General features: G+C 43.6%; 1 protein-coding gene and 1 long non-coding RNA gene across 20 annotated transcripts in view; one reads left to right on the top strand and one right to left on the bottom strand.

Moving 5' to 3' along the window:
- Positions 1-1426: 1426 nt before the first annotated feature.
- Positions 1427-3017, bottom strand: LOC115029236 (uncharacterized). Its single transcript, XR_003834805.2, has 2 exons — positions 2874-3017; positions 1427-1641 (listed from the first exon to the last, which is right to left on the bottom strand). It is a non-coding gene; the product is annotated as an uncharacterized LOC115029236 (long non-coding RNA).
- The window catches only part of Thrb (thyroid hormone receptor beta), a 405974-nt gene continuing 392172 nt past the window's right edge, over positions 2344-16145 (top strand). For 9 of the 19 annotated variants that reach the window (XM_085828341.1, XM_029469087.2, XM_085828342.1 and 6 more), the window contains exon 1: positions 3911-4157. The gene's annotated coding sequence lies outside the window, so the exon portion shown is untranslated. Of the gene's footprint in view, positions 2581-2838; positions 2967-3687; positions 3764-3910; positions 4158-16145 lie in introns of those variants that run through there. The other 10 variants (XM_029469085.2, XM_085828340.1, XM_029469081.2 and 7 more) reach the window with 4 other exon arrangements.

The following is a 16145-nucleotide window of genomic DNA, read 5'->3' as shown; positions in this document are numbered from 1 at the left end:
AGCTTTGGCCTAGTTAACAGCAACTGAGGATGCCTCCATGTACTTCCTTACTTGTGGTTACTTCCCAGAATTCACTAACTGATGGCCTGAAAGTGAAGATGCAGAAGGAAGGGGCCTTCCAGGTCTCTCTCACACAGCACTAGGCCAAAGGTCCAGTGCTGGCATGCAAAATAAGCACACATCAAGAAGTGAAATAGAGGGTGCTTTGCTCTGCATTCCCACTGCTCCAGCATGACAAGACACATGCAGATATATGATCTGCAATAGTTGCTCAGTGCAATACCACAGGTGAGTTAAAACCTCATGAACTGTGTCACTAAAGACATGGCAAAACACATGAATTGTAAAGTGTGCAATGATCATTTAAACCATCTCTTTGTCCATGTTTGGAATATTAAAAACACACATAAAAATGTCACAACAGTCCCAAAGACAGGATGCAGAAAGCAGGACATAGCTTTTAATTTTGTACCACCTTGACAATTTTTCCTAACTTCATTTCTCACATTTGGAGCTAGCAAATAATAATGCATTCAGCTACCTTCTAAAGCCAGGCTTACTGGACCCTTCCTCTCCTGGGCTCTCTTTGCTTCCTTGCTTTATCTGATCTGGCAGTTTATAGTCAGCCATTCCCCTTTTGAGGTCCCCATCTGTGGAGTCATTCAACCCCAGGCTGAAGGTACGGCAGAAGCCCTGCATGTATACTGAGCATGTTCAGACCTCCTTCGCTTGATGCTAATCTTTTAATACAGTATAATACCTATTCGCATAGCATTTAATCTAGAGGTGAGACACAGGTCAGAGAAGTTAAGTGTTGGTTACATGCAAATACTATGCCATTTTACATATGGAGTTAAGTCACCTGCAGATCCCAATAGCTATGGAGGGACACTGGAATGGTACCCCAGAGACACTAAAAGATGACTTTGTGTCTTTCTCACTGCCACCCATTGGTTTTGAAACTGTCATCTTCCCTAAGTGGTCTGTCATGAAAGGCTAGGGGGGCGGGACTTTACAGTTTTAGGCCAGAATGCCTGGGACTTTCATATAATGAACATAAATAGATTCTCCAGGGCTAGGTCTCAGGGCAGAGCAGCAGGCTCCAGAGAAAGCTGTTGGGTTAATGAAATGATTTAATGTTCCACTCCCCTCAGGAAATCTGTCCACAACTCCACAAACCTTCAAGAACTTCCTGTGTCTGAGTTCTTTGAGGATGGCCCCCCTCCATACCAATCTCACATGGCATTCCTTGTCATAGCTACCGTCTTTGATAACTGGTCAATTCTAATTTGTGCTTTATTTCTCCCACTGGATTCTGATTCACAGGCCCAGTAGGTAGGGAAAAAGTGTAGTCATGTAAGAAAGACATTCACATCAAGCTAAAAAGATAAGCAGTGCTCACAAATGCAGGGATTAAGAGAGAATATTTTTAAAAACCACATTTTACCATGTTCAATAAAGATCTATGGCCAGTTGCACTGTGACCCAAGCATGTTCTTGTTGGCTTCATGTGTCATACTCTTTCTTGCCCAATAGTTCTTTAGGAAACAAACAGATGGCTTCATTCCTTGACTGGAATCATCAGTTTGAAATTCATAGACTGGTCAGGAGGATGGTGTAGGTGAACTGTGGTCCTAGGTTCTGAAAATAAGCAACTGTGCATCACAAGTCAGCAAAGATGGGACCTGAGACCCTGTGCTCCCAGGTTAGGATATCTTTTGCTTTCCCAAGAGTTCTCATGACTCTGAGAATTCCCATGACACTGTGTTGTGTAACAGATTCTTATGGTAACCCCTTACCACCACCCACCCAGCTCTGCTCTCTCAATACCTGTTCAAATAGAATCCTACCAAATTTCCTGTTGGAGCCTTGCGATTATATAACACTGTTACAACCAGTCTTGTAAGCCGTTTAATACTTTCACTGATTATCATTTCAGAACTTTCCAAGCAAAGTGAAATCAGACAAAACCATCTGAACAAAGAAAAGTAATCTTTTGATGTTGTTGTTATTGTTATAGTTCATTTTTAGTATGTGTTTTTCTTGAGAAAGAATTTAAGAAAAAACATAGCTCAGAATTATACTAGAATTATAACGTCCAGGGATTCCGGGTTTCCCAGGGGACTCTTGAATTCCCCTTTCTAACTTATTACAGAGCTGTTCACAAGGCTTGCCCCCTCCCACCCACCCCCACCCCCCACCCCCCACCCCCCACCCCCCACCACCACCACCACCACCAAGACCTGGGCCAAGCCAGACTTTTCCTTGCAGCCACCAGGGGGCTGTCTGGTTAGGAACTGGGTAGGAGAAGCTGCAGCTTTCCTCCAAACCAACAAAACCTCCCAAGGCAGCTTTGGAGCAAAGCCCAGGAACTCGCCTGCAAAACAACCTTCACTCTAGAGCCGGCAAATTCTTAGTGAGACTTCATTCCGGGCGAGGAATAAAACACGGATTTCTTACAAAGAATTCAAAGGGCAGCCGAGTCTGTGCTGGCCGCCGGGAAAGGCAACGTTCTAGCAGCTGCTTTCTCTCCTGAGTCCTGCTTCTGATTCGCCACAGTTGTTAATGCTGTGACAGGAGGTGTGTTGGCCTTTCTCCTTTCTCCTTTCCTGTGGACTGCCCAACCCCCCCCCCGGGGGGGCCTTATCACCCGTGGGGAATCTAGAAAACTCTTTAAAATGATGTAGACATCATTCCCTTTTATACCGTGTTACAAGAGTATGTTGAAGAAAGATTTTCAAGGTATTTTTTAACAGTGTTCATAAGAACATAATTGTATTCGGTCCATAATCAAAGTAGTTTTTGTCGCAATTGTTAACTTCCCATTGGCTGCGAGTTCTCTGAGCACTCTGCGTTTTTCCAATAAAACCTACCTCCAAGGCGTAGCTGGAAGACTGCCTGGGTCATCTGGAGCAGCACACTCTCGCCCGCTCTGTTTTCTCCCAACCTGACCTTCGGAACTTGAGGTATGGACATTTCAGCGCTATGCTTGCAAGTGCAGAACCCTTCCAGGGTGGAGATTATTTTTGTCTTCTGGTTTTGTACTTATATTTCTAGGACAGAGGCGAATGAGGTGTCCCTTTAAACCCTACTTGTAGAACCAACCCGGAACACACTCAGTGAGGTGCGGGGGGGGTGGGGCAATTCTCATTTAGGGCAAGCAAGGCATTGCCCATTGGTGTGGGGGAGCAGAGCGTCCAGAGCCACAGGAGGATCTGAGCGCCCCGTGGTTCCACGCGCACCACAAGTGGTTTGGGGGCGGAAGGAGGAGCGCGGTGACACCTGCCGCGCCAGTCGGGCGACTCAGAGGGTTGTGCCCCTGGAGATCCCCTCTATCTCCTGTCATTCATACCCTACCTCACCCCCTGTCACACTCCTACCTCTTCAACTAAAAGAATGATGGCTCAAATGGAACCTCCACGCTCCTGCAGTTGGGTGGGTGGACGCGTGTCCACCAGACCCGCAGCTACGTGACCCCGGGGAGGGTGGCGCACAAGGCGCCGTTACCGTGGGGTCGTAGCGGGGGACACTTGCACATAAGCGGCAGGTGCGCAGGGCACTCGAGTGGAGGGTTGCTCGGGCCGTGGCAGGGTGCACAGCCCGGAAGCCATTTCGTCTCTGATACTCTGGCGGAGCCAGGGTGGCCTGAGCCTGCCGCAGCTGCTGGGAGAATCGAACAGGCTAGAGGACCAGAGGGGACGAACGGTCGGCGGTTCGGGTCGGCGGTTCGCCAGCAGCGGAGGAGCTGACACCCCAGTCCCTAGTAAGGCTACCGCGCCGGGTCCTCCGGAGGCGGAGACTCCGGCCCTGCACCTCGCCGCCCGCTCAGGTCGCGGCAGAGAGGTCGCCAGTGTCCTGGGACCCACGCTGCGCCCCTCGGCGGGCGTCGGCGCTGGAGGAGAGTTGACAGGTCAAGGGAATAGGGCTCGCCCGGGAGCCCGCGCAGTACTGGACCCCGTGGCGGAGGGGGCGGAGCGGGGAGGAGACTGCGGCTCGGCCGAGCACGGCGCAGCCTTGGGCGGGCGGCCGGCCGGCGTGACGCGGCGGGATTAACTTTGCATGGCTAATGCGAGCACCAGAGCTGAGGCCACCGGCTGCTCGGCCGCAGCTTGCCAGCACGCCGCCTTGGGGCGCCACCTCCAGGCTCCAGCGATCTGGTAACTTGGCAGGGTGGGCGGGCGTGGGGGGAGGTCTACAGGTCTTGCGGGCCGGGCGCGGGTGGCCAGCGACGCGCTCTGTCCTTGAAGCTGGCCTCTGAGCCCGGCTCCTCTCGGGCTCGGGCACCCGGTGCAGGGACCTGAAGCCAGAACCCAACTAGGGACAAGCTCCTTGTGAAATGGAGTTTGACATCCTGGGCTCCGAACCCAGTGGAAGTTTCCACGAGGAGGAAGTTGTAGGGCATGGGGGTTCGGAAGAGGCTGACAGGCGCGGGGGTGGGCGATTTAAAGGGACTGTGGGTCTCGTGTCCCATCTTTTTGGCTCCTGCACAGGAACTCCAGGCTTTGGAAAGGAGAAAGGTCCTGAATAAGCTGCTGCTCAGTGCCAGTCTGCCTCTCATCCGCTCCGCAGGCTCACTCCCTCCAGAATCGCTCTTTTCCTTTGCTTCTTTTGGGTTCTGCTTGTTTGTGACGGTCCGGGTGGTGTCCGCTGTGCGCCCTAAGACCGGGAAAGACGTCTTTGGAGGGTTTCTATTACTAGGGTTAGTTGTCATTTTGGAGGAAGATTTTCTGTGACTGCAGTGGGATTATTATTGGAGCTAATTCTTAAAGCCTTCTGGTTTGTTTTTAAGAGGGAGGGGGCGGGGTGTGCATACGTGGGTTGTTTTTATTTTTGTTTTTTTGTTTTTAATTAAAGGCTAACTATATAATTTGCCCCAAATGGGAAGTTTTTAAAGGGTCTATTAAGCATTTCTATAGTGAGTCAAATAAAGAAAAGAATACCTGGGCAGGCAGGTTCGCTATCCCATTCTGCCCTTTGCACACACATGAAGAGCTCAAAGACTGTCGAATCAGAAAACAACATTGCATAAATTCCTCCTCTTGGAGTGTGGTTGATCCTAGATGCTAGTGATCAGTTTTAAAGACCTGTTTAAAACTGAACATTCTATGTTCAATGCATGAAAAGGAGAACACAACAAGCAATTTAGTTAATGATGACCTTATTAAGTAGTGTAGACCCGTTGGGGAGTTTCTTTATATGATTTGTCTCTGGTTTAGCATGCTTGATGATACTGTAATGAAATATCCTCACTGTGTTGTGAAGGAATAAAAATTTCTTTTTGGTAAAGAAAAATTCTGTGATTCATTCTGAATATTCTGGATGACTGATCTCCCTAATTCACTTCAGCTTGTTATTTCCCGTTCTGAAAGAAGTCATGAACTGGGAACCATTAATGAAAAGGTGTTTCATGTGAAGTATTTTGGACAGGGGCAGATTTTAAAGTGTTTTCATGCTGACTGGCCGTGCTTCAATTGTCCCGGAGAGATATTAAGTAAAAAGTGCATTTGCTTGAGCCATTTTATGTGAAGAAATTAGTGAAGAACAACTTATTTCTTTCCCATGTTAAATAGATACTATTAGGATCCTACTTTTTAAAATAAATTCCAAATGTTTATTAAATACTGGAAAGGAAAAGTCTGCTTCACTTTGTGAGTAAAGGTAAATGGTACTGAACTGCTTCAGAATTGCTAATTTTAATGAAACTGTTCCTGTTGGCATTACAGTGCAAAAGCTTAATCTCATTGGCATTGAGGTATTGCTATATAAAGTAACTGGCACTAGAAGGGGGATAAATATTTGACTTCTCCCCTTCCAGCTTCTTTGTGGTAAACTTTGCATTAACAAGAACCAAGCTGCAACTGCCCTATAATCCAGCACCTCTGGAAAAGGATGATTTGTTAAACTCTTCCTAGGAAGGGAAAGCTGAGGCCTGCTCCTTCCCTGCCTGTTTGTAGATGCTGGATCCATCCAGCGATGGATGCTTGGAGCTACCAGACAGCTTCTATACTTCTTGTGTAGTAAGCTTATCTTTTCCATGGAAATCAGTAGAGGTGACTGGCTTCTTTAGTCTCTTGCTCTTGTGGAGGTTACATGCCACCTTCTTAGTAGGCACGCTTTTTTTTCCCTGGAAGCGCTTCTTTCTCTCTGAAAGATCCTCTGCCTTTTGATCTGTTTTTCCCCTCAATACTAGCTATGGTCAGAACTGTTCTTTTGTTCTGATACTTGTGAATTTCCTCTTTAACACTGAATTCTGACTATTCTAGATGACAGCATGGTGTTCAGGAGGACAGCAGTGTTCACAGATTTTTGCACTCTTGTTCTCCCAGCATCTGCAAGAATACCTAGTACTCCATAGGCACTGGGTAAATTTTAACTGAACAAATTAGAAAAAACATTGTCCTGACCCCAATGCCTGACTAAGTACTTCAAACATTGCCATTTTGGACATGCCTAAAATCTGGTGAGGTGTGAAAACACTCTCTCTCTCTCTCTCTCTCTCTCTCTCTCTCTCTCTCTCTCTCACACACACACACACACACACACACACACACACATGGTGGGGGAATGTCAGTCTTTGCATCTCTCACTCTCTGTTGCTCTCCATCTGATAACAGCTGATCTACCTTTTTATATAGTTAATTCTTCAAGTTCGTCCTCCCAGCCTTTGCCTTGGCTATATCAAAATCCTCAACAGTGCTTCTATCTTACACACCTCCCGTCCCTTTGATTACTGAAGACATTGACCTTTAGTTATCTGAGTTTAGGCTGGATCTTACCCATTTCAGAGGCATGATCAGGACCAAGACTTCTCATACTTTGATGTCATAACAAGGTCCCTGGCTTTGGCAGTTCTGAGGGACCAAGGGCTGTCAGTGATAACATTTAGGCTACAAAACTAGTGGCAGGGGAGGGAGACATCAGGCTTGTTGAGTCTAACATAACTCAGAAAAGTTCTTGGTGATAGATCTGGAAATAACCTGCTCTTTACTGTGTGCTTTGCCTGGGTTTCCCCCTCCCCCCACCTTTTTTTTCACTTTTATAAACATATTCTGAACCAGGAGATTAAGAGGAGATTATTATTCAGTTATCTGAGTTTTCAAGTGACCAGAGTTTGGTACCTAAAAAGAGTCACTTTCAAATCATTATTCACAGCATTTTTTGCTGGTTCAGAACACAAGGAAACTGTAACTGAAAATCATGGTAATTTATTTTTATACAGAACTAAGTTTTAGAAATGTGTCTGAGTAAATACATCATAAAAACCTGCAAAATGGAGCTGAAGAGCTGTGCAGTTAAAAGTGCGTGTTGAGCCGGGCGTGGTGGCGCACGCCTTTAATCCCAGCACTCGGGAGGCAGAGGCAGGTGGATTTCTGAGTTCGAGGCCAGCCTGGTCTACAAAGTGAGTTCCAGGACAGCCAGGGCTACACAGAGAAACCCTGTCTCAAAAAAAAAAAAAAAAAGAAAAGAAAAAAAAAGTGCGTGTTGTTCTCAGGAGACCTTAGTCTAGTTCACAGCACCCACACGTCAGACAACTCATAAGTGTCCATAGTGTCTCTAGAGCATCTAACATCCTCCTCTGCATTCTTGAACCTTTGTACTTGGATACACATACCCTCACACATATGCATAGATTATAAAATAAATAATAAAAATAACCATTTCATTTAAAAATCCTATAAAATAATGTTAGTACTTTTAATAGTGGGAGGGAAGAAAAGATCAATGTTTTGGGAAATGAGAATAATAGTTGCACCAAAATACAATGGGCTTACTGCTGTAGTATATTTAATTTATTGCCAAGTTTTTGTGGTAACCAGCTTACCAGAAAAAGCGGGTAGGGTGGGGTGGGAGGGTCTCTCTGGATTTGATATTTAGGAGAATCAATTAGATGGCATTTGCAGGATGTTTCCCATGGTACCTGACAGAATCACAGAGAATAAAGAAGACCTCTTTGATGTGGTTATATCTCTGACAACTTTCAAGAGGAGAAAAATGAAGAGAACATGATGAGGAAAAGACTCCTGATGGAGATTTCTCTGTGGGGCTAAGCTGGTCCAGTGGTCCAGGTTCTGGCATATGCCTCAGTACTTAAATAGAGCTCAGAAGGTGAGTGGGATCAGTGACTAACATGTCCACTAAGCTAACTCTTTTGATATGCAGTGTCGGCCTGGATTTTGTCCCAAGCAACTGGAGAGGACAGGATAGATGGGTATTTGAACATGACCCTGTAGCTCCTGAGTAGGACTCCTAATGCTTTGTGCCTTGATCTCTGTAGATCTGCTTTCAGGGTGACATGTATGGTTTTTTTTTTTTTTCTGTCCCACTTCTAAATTGTGATGAAAGCCTGTGTGGGGGTTTGCCCATCCCTAACATGGAGTGCCTAGAAAGACCTTGATACTTGGGTACAGTTATTAGAAGAGGATGGGTCAGGGCAGCTTCTTTTTCGCTTCCAGGTCAGCATGAGCATCATCTTTCAACATGGCTTGGCTAAAAATGGATTACATGAGGAGCCAGAGCATGTGACTGTTTATGTGACTGGGGCTTGAGCTTGTGTCAAAGCTGGATAAGCAATGCATGGCAAGTTAGTATGTTTGTTTGAAAGTCATTTCCGTGCCGTGATTTGATTTCTCAGCCTGCAGGTATTCATTTATCTACCATGTACCTGACCCTGTAGCTAGTGACAGGTGGAGCAGTGTGCAAAGATTAAGCCCAGGTGTGCTTCAAGGTCTGCCATTGATGAAATAGACATGCCCTTTGGGGTTTCATCTAAGATCCTTGGCTGAGGGTCAGGGGAGGATAAAGTCACTTACTTTCTAAGAGCTGCTTGTCTTGTGGTACTGCAAGAACCCCACCAGGATCCACCAACTGAATCTAAGAGCTTGAATGTATTGAGGCTAATGAATTTCTCACAGAGAATGCTCAATTCCACTTTAACTTCCAGAACTTTCTAGTGCATTATAGAACTTGAGCAGATACCACATCCAAAACAGACTCTCGATCACATGCTGTCATCTCCTTTGACAGTCAGAGTAATGATTGCCACCAACGCTAATGTTCTTGTGTTTCTACTGCCATAATTTTAGGAAGGCCCTAAGACATTGTGTGCAGGCAGCTCTTGGTCAGTGAGAAGCCACTATCTATGATGAACCCTGCTATTTTTTGTCTAAATTGATAGTCAGAGGGCTTGGATTTGAACCCAAGAGGGTTGATGAACTGTGTCTCTGGAGACATCCTATGACCCTTCCATTACCACAGACACATATCCTCCAAGGAGCACCAAGGAGCAGAATATGTCCAATGGCCAAAGATGTTCATGACATGTTAAATCTGTACAATATGTATATCTAGACTTAAAACCCAAAGTGACCATATTTGAGTCTTTGGCCAGAAAAATATAACCTTGAATTGCTGCTAAATAATGATTACCGAAATTGACATTTATGTAGAGGTTTTTGAAAGACTAAACACCTAGGTTCAAATTCATGACCTAAGTTGTAGTTTGAAAACATTGCTGATCTACACATCTGAATTCCATTTTATCTTCTTCATCCTGATATTTTCTACTAGTTTTCATGTTTCTGCATCCTCTTTTACCAAAAGTTGCAAATGTGTACCACACATGTTCTGCACTCAACACATGCACATATGTGTATTTGTATATTCCTAATGGAATATTGCCACCTCATGGTGGGGCACATCCAACATTTAGGGAGGATCAGCTAAACTGTTATTCATTCAAGTTTCTAGAGCCCAAAGAGGGCTTAAGGAAATCGTTGGTCTCTTCCATGGTGCAGAATTTAAGGAGCTATTGGAGCCTTGAGTAGTAAGTCAACCTAAGTCAAAGCTGGAGTACAGGTGGGCAAGTGGAGGCACCTGCTGGGCTTCTTTGTTGAGGGGTTTAGTGGCAGGCATTGAGAAACCCAGGGAATATCCTGGCCTTTTGACATCTGTTGCTCCTGTGCAGGCAGAATAGATCAGAGACTGCCCTCCACCATCTTAGTGTTTTCTCAGGACTGGTTTCCCAGGGTTCAGCAATGTGGACCCAGCAAAGAATGCTTGATGCTAACAACCATGCTATTTCCAGCCTTGTTCATCTTTTTCTCACATTTCTCTGCTGTATGCACCAATATCTTACCAACCTGCATGCCCAAGGTCACAGACTCCATCTCTGTGTCTGGGATATGCCATGTTCTTACACACAGAGGCAAAAGCACTGCTCATTTCATTGTATGAAATGTCACCCATGCCCACATCATAGCCCATAGATCCTGCTCTCCCTTTCAGTCTTTTCTCTGACTCCTGGACATGGTGGTGGAGCCTGTCTTTTACTATTAGCCTGTTTGTTCTTTGTCACTTGCGTCAGAGAAATCCTGAGCATAGCAACTTAATATAAGTGTCCCAGAGTCTGTATTTACACTGGTGTGTGTTACAGATTCCCATGAGTGAAGAGGGTAGATAATTAAACCTGCACCATCTTCATGTTCGTTGAGTGACTGCGCATTACATGCATGCATATTTAGGAAGCAACGAATAGCCAGTGTTCCTCCAGAGAGTGTGTGGACCTGAGTTCTTGGTATTGCTTTTTTTTTTTTTTTTTTTTTTTTTTTTTTTGGTTTTTTGGTTTTTTGGTTTTTCCAAGGCAGGGTTTCTCTGTGAAGCCCTGGCTGTCCTGGAATTCACTCTGTAGACCAGGCTGGCCTCGAACTCAGAGATCTGCCTGCCTCTGCCTCCAAAATGATACTGATTCATACCATCACAGAAGTGTTTCACAGATTCACACCATCGCAGAAGTATTTCACTGTTATTTTAGAGCCCCATTACTTTAAAAAATACAATCATAATAATGTGCATCATCTCTTGACTTATTTTTTAACATTTAAAGTAGTAACTTGCACACGCAGAGAACAGCCATCTCTGCTTTATTTCCATTCTCCATTACAATCCCACCTGTGATGGTTTGTATATTCTTGGGCCAGGGAGTGGCACCATTTGGAGGTGTGACCTGGTTGGAGTAGGTGTGCCTCTGTGGGTGTGGGCTTAAGATCCTCATCCTAGTTGCCTGGAAGTCAGTCTTCCACTAGCAGTCTTTGGATGAAGATGTAGAACTCTCAGCTCTGCCTGTGCCATGCCTGCCTGGATACTGCCATGCTCCCACCTTGATGATAATGGACTGAACCTCTGACCCTGTAAGCCAGCCCCAAGTAAATGTTGTTTTTTTATAAGACTTGCCTTGGTCATGGTGTCTGTTCACAGCAGTAAAACCCTAACTAAGACACCACCCAAGCCTGCCTATAATTTCTGCTATCTTCCAGTACCTGAAGATTCGGACTTATGTCTCAAATGTAGCCAAAGCATGAAAAACCAAATGGCAATATACACTTGTCTGATTTTTTTCCTTTAAAAAAAAGGACCATAGGAATTTAATACCAAATATCCCTTAAAAATATAAACCATGGTTTCTGAGGTTGATTTATTCTGGAGCTTAGTCCTTACACAGAATTCAACAAACACCCACACTCCTGAGGCCTTGGAGGGTATAAAATCCCATTCATTTAGGTTTCTAATTGTATTGTATACTCTGCAGATTATTTGCTATTATGATGGACAGTGTAGCATGCATACTTGTAATTCCACCATTTGAGATGCTGAGGCAGGAGAATCGTAAGTTTGACATCAGCCTTGACAATATCAGGCTATGTTTGTCTCAAACAAACGAACTAACAAACAAGCAAAGCTAACAGAAAGGAAGTTGGAAGAAGAAAGTCTGGACAAAGAAAGGGATATATGCTCAGATTTTTGACAATTGAAGTTTCCTTAAAGTAAAACTTTAAAATATACACCACCACCCCCCGCCCCCGGAGTGCATTCAGCCATCCTAAATGAATTGAACATCTACTATGCGCCAGGAGTGATAGTAGGTGTCAAAGCACCATGATGAACACTCAAAAATTTCTGCTAAGGAAATGTGCAGAGCCCCTTGGGACAGTGAAGAGGAGGTTACAGTGTAGTACAGAGTGTCTCAATAGCAGACAACATTACTATTTTGGACCAGATAAGTCTTTGGTGGGGAACTGTCCTATACACTGTGCGTTGTCAGCATCATTACCTTCTACCAACCAAAACAAGTGCTACAGATTGTAGATGCAAAAAATGTTAGCGAAGTTTGTGTAATGGGCAGCAAAGTTGATATAGTCAGGACCTCTGGTACAGAAATGAGGAGCCAGGCCTAGGTGGCGGGAGTGTGGGCACTTGTGTTCTGGCTTCACCTGTCTTCACAGAATATTCAGCTTCTGCCTCTGTAATGTGTAAAGAATCAGTATATGGTCTAAGCCTTGGGTGGCATCTAGGTTCTGTCATGTGTTAGATATTCATAGTAACAACTATTGATACGAATATAGACTTAGAGTATTGGTAAGTCCTGTGATGTAGTCAACACAGGGCCCAGTGGGAGTGTATAGCTAGGGATGGAGAGGGTTCTGGACAGAAAGACCAGGAAATAACACAGGAAGTGGAGATGGGGTAAAGCATTCAGAACCTGTGAGGATTCTGGTGCTTGCAGGAAGGACAGCAAGAGAGGCTGCTGGGGCAGGTGGATTTCAGATGCCTTCCCTAGCCAAAGACTGAATGAGGCTAGGTTTTTGCCTGTTGCCTGATGTCTTTGGAAACAGTCTTAACTTTCTTCAACATATGAAACATTTCTCATCTTAATTCTGATCAGATTTTTAGCAGGATAATTTTTTAAAAAATTTTTATTAGATATTTTCTTCATTTACATTTCAAATGCTATCCCAAAAGTTCCCTATAGCCTCCCAGCACCCTGCTTTCTAACCCACACACTATCCCACTTCCTGGCCCTGGCATTGCCCCATACTGGGGCTTATAATCTTTGCAAGACCAAGGGCCTCTCCTCCCAATGATGGCCAACTAGGCTATACTCTGCTACATATGCAGCTAGAGATATGAGCTCTGGGGGTAATGGTAATTTCATATTGTTGTTCCACCTATAGAGTTGCAGACCCCTTTAGCTCCTTGGGTTCTTTCTCCAGCTCTAGCAGGATGATTTTATACTTGTAGGAACTTTAAGTTTAATTTGAAAATAGATTACATGTTAGGTTCTCTTTGAGATATTTTCAAATGGAGCTTAAAGACTGTCTCTCATCTTCTTCACAGTCATGTGTGATCCTAAAGGACATTGTACCTCTGTTTCCTGTGTCTGACAGAAACACAGTTGCTCCTCTGTGACTAGGGAGAAATAGTGCTGCTGTTGTATTGACACATTACTTAATATTGATTATTGATATCATAACTGTCTGGGATTTGATTTTTTTATCAAAATTATAAATGGTGATGAAGTGATTGAATGAATGGATGAGTATGCCATTATACAAGTACAATCTAATTACCATAAAAAGTAGTTAAAATAAATACCATGCTTTATCAGAGCTTGTGTTTCCTAGTCATAATATGATTAATATGCATAAATTAGATCATCTCATTTATGTTTAGCCCAAGATTTGGGAAGAATTTTTGGTAATGGTTCATAGAGTGACATACATTCATATAGAGGGTCTTTTGAATTTTTTTGGATCTTCAAATACAGAGAAAAAACAGCCATAGAAAATATGTAAGCAAATGAGCATACCACATACCAATAAAACTTTATTCTTTAAACAACATGGTAGCTTGAGGTTTGGAAATGCTGGTATCAATCACTGCCCTGTCTGAAGGAAGTATACTGTGAGTCACATAGGTGCATTTTTGTCTGATAATCTCATTAATTGAAAAAAAGCAACCAATGAATTTAATTTCAACCTATATTGTATTTTACTCAGCATATTAGAAACATTGACATAAGAACAGTATGAAAGTTTTAGTTGATGTGTTTTAATTTTCAGTATCTATTAAACAGCATAAATACATTAGTAGAGAGGTCAGGGGGAACAAAGCCAGAGCTGACTCTTGGTAAGTTGACGGAGCTGTTGAATTATTTCTCTGAAGTATGTTCAAATGATGTGTTACATAAGTTTGATTTATAAGTGTTAATTTTCATAGTATTTATTTTAGTATTGCTTACTAAAATTGGTCATCTTTTTAGTTATAAAATATGTTTACCTAGGAACTATAATAAATATTCTTTATCACATATTCAGCCACGCTGGTAAAAAAAGAAAATACCCCCACAAAGGAACTGTAAGAGGCATCAATAATAAGCACAAGGCAAGAAATAAACTCCCTTCTAATTATAACTGATATATATTTCCTTTCTGAAAACATTATTACTTCTTATTAAAATATTTTATTTTAAGAAAGGAGTGAGAAGGACTGAGGGGGATGCTCAGGGGACAGTGTCTAACAGATACAAGACTTTGGTTTAACTGTCAGTAAAAGAGCGAAGGAAAGAGACATGGCAACCAATCCATGCTGAGCAGAATCCTGCTGGATCTGTCAGGTGGAGTGAGCTGAGACCTGTCAGGAGCTCTGAGGGGCTGCACTCCATTCTCCTGGGTTCAGCTCTCCTGTCTACAAATCTGACTCAGCAAATCATTACTGGTATTTCTGAAAGTTCTGGTTCCTAGTGTGAAACAGTTGATCCAGATAGTGTCTTTCAGTTATAGCTAGCTCTTGGTACTTCAACCTACAAAAGTAAATCGCTTGGTGTTTTTCCCCAGCTAGTGATGACCCCACAGGCAGGCTCCAGTGACATGCTGTGGAACAAGGTGGGAGCCACTTCTTTTACTGGCTTCATATACAGTATAGCACTATACAAATTCCATCTAGTTACAAATAAAAGTAGTTTTTTAAACAAAATTTTTATTAGGTATTTTCATCATTTACATTTCAAATGTTATCCCAAAAGTCCCCTATAACCCCCCATCCTGCTCCCCAACCCACCCACTCCCACTTCCTGGCCCTGGCATTCCCCTGTACTGGGGCATATGATCTTTGCAAGACCAATGGCCTCTCCTCTCAATGATAGCCGACTAGACCAACTTCTGCTACATATGCAGCTAGAGACATGAGCTCTAGGGGGTACTGGTTAGTTCATTTTATTGTTCCTCCTACAGGGTCACAGACCCCTTCAGCTCCTTGGGTACTTTCTCTAGCTCCTCCATTGGGGGCCCTGTGTTCCATCCAATAGATGACTGTGAGCATCCACTTCTGTATTTGCCAGGCATTGGCATAGCCTCACAAGAGACAGCTATATCAGGGTCCTGTCAGCAAAATCTTTCTGGCATATGCAATAGTGTCTGGATTTGGTGGCTGATTATGGGATGGATCCCTGGATAGGGCAGTCTCTGGATGGTCCTTCCTTCCATCTCAGCTCCAAATTTTGTCTCTAAGGACAAAGTATCCACACTTTGGTCTTCCTACTTCTTGAGTTTCATGTGTTTTGCAGATTGTATCTTGGGTATTCTAGGTTTCTGGGCTAATATCCACTTATCAGTGAGTGCATATCATGTGAGTTCTTTTGTGATTGGGTTACCTCACTCAGGATGATATCCCCCAGATCCATTCATCTGCCTAAGAATTTCATAAATTCATTGTTTTTAATAGCTGAGTAGTACTCCATTGTGTAAATGTACCACATTTTCTGTACCCATTCCTCTGTTGAGGGACATATGGGTTCTTTCCAGCTTCTGGCTATTATAAATAAGGCTGCTATGAACATAGTGGAACATGTGTCTTTATTACCAGTTGGAACATCTTCTGGGGATATGCCCAGGAGAGGCATTGCTGGATCTTGCAGTAGTACAATGTCCAATTTTCTGAGGAACCACCAGACTGATTTTTCAGAGTGGTTGTACAAGTTTGCAATCCTACCAGCAATGGAGGAGTGTTCCTCTTTCTCCACATCCTTGCCAGCATCTGCTGTCATTTGAATTCTTTATCGGCCCTTCTGACTGGTGTGAGGTGGAATCTCAGTGTTGTTTTGATTTGCCTTTCTCTGCTGATTAAGGATGTTGAACATTTTTTTCAGGTGCTCTTAAGTCATTTGGTATTCATCAGTTGAGAATTCTTTGTTTAGCTCTGTGCCCCATTTTTAATGGGGTTATTTGATTTTCTGGAGTCCAGCTTCTTGAGTTCTTTATATATATTGGATATTAGTCCCTTATCTGATTTAGGATTGATAAAGATCCTTTCCC

This window comes from Mus caroli, unplaced genomic scaffold (genome assembly GCF_978045245.1).
Source record: "Mus caroli unplaced genomic scaffold, Mus_caroli_1 scaffold_12, whole genome shotgun sequence".
Taxonomy (NCBI): domain Eukaryota; kingdom Metazoa; phylum Chordata; class Mammalia; order Rodentia; family Muridae; genus Mus; species Mus caroli.
Note: the sequence above shows the minus strand (reverse complement) of the source record. Positions and strands in the feature narration are given on the sequence as shown.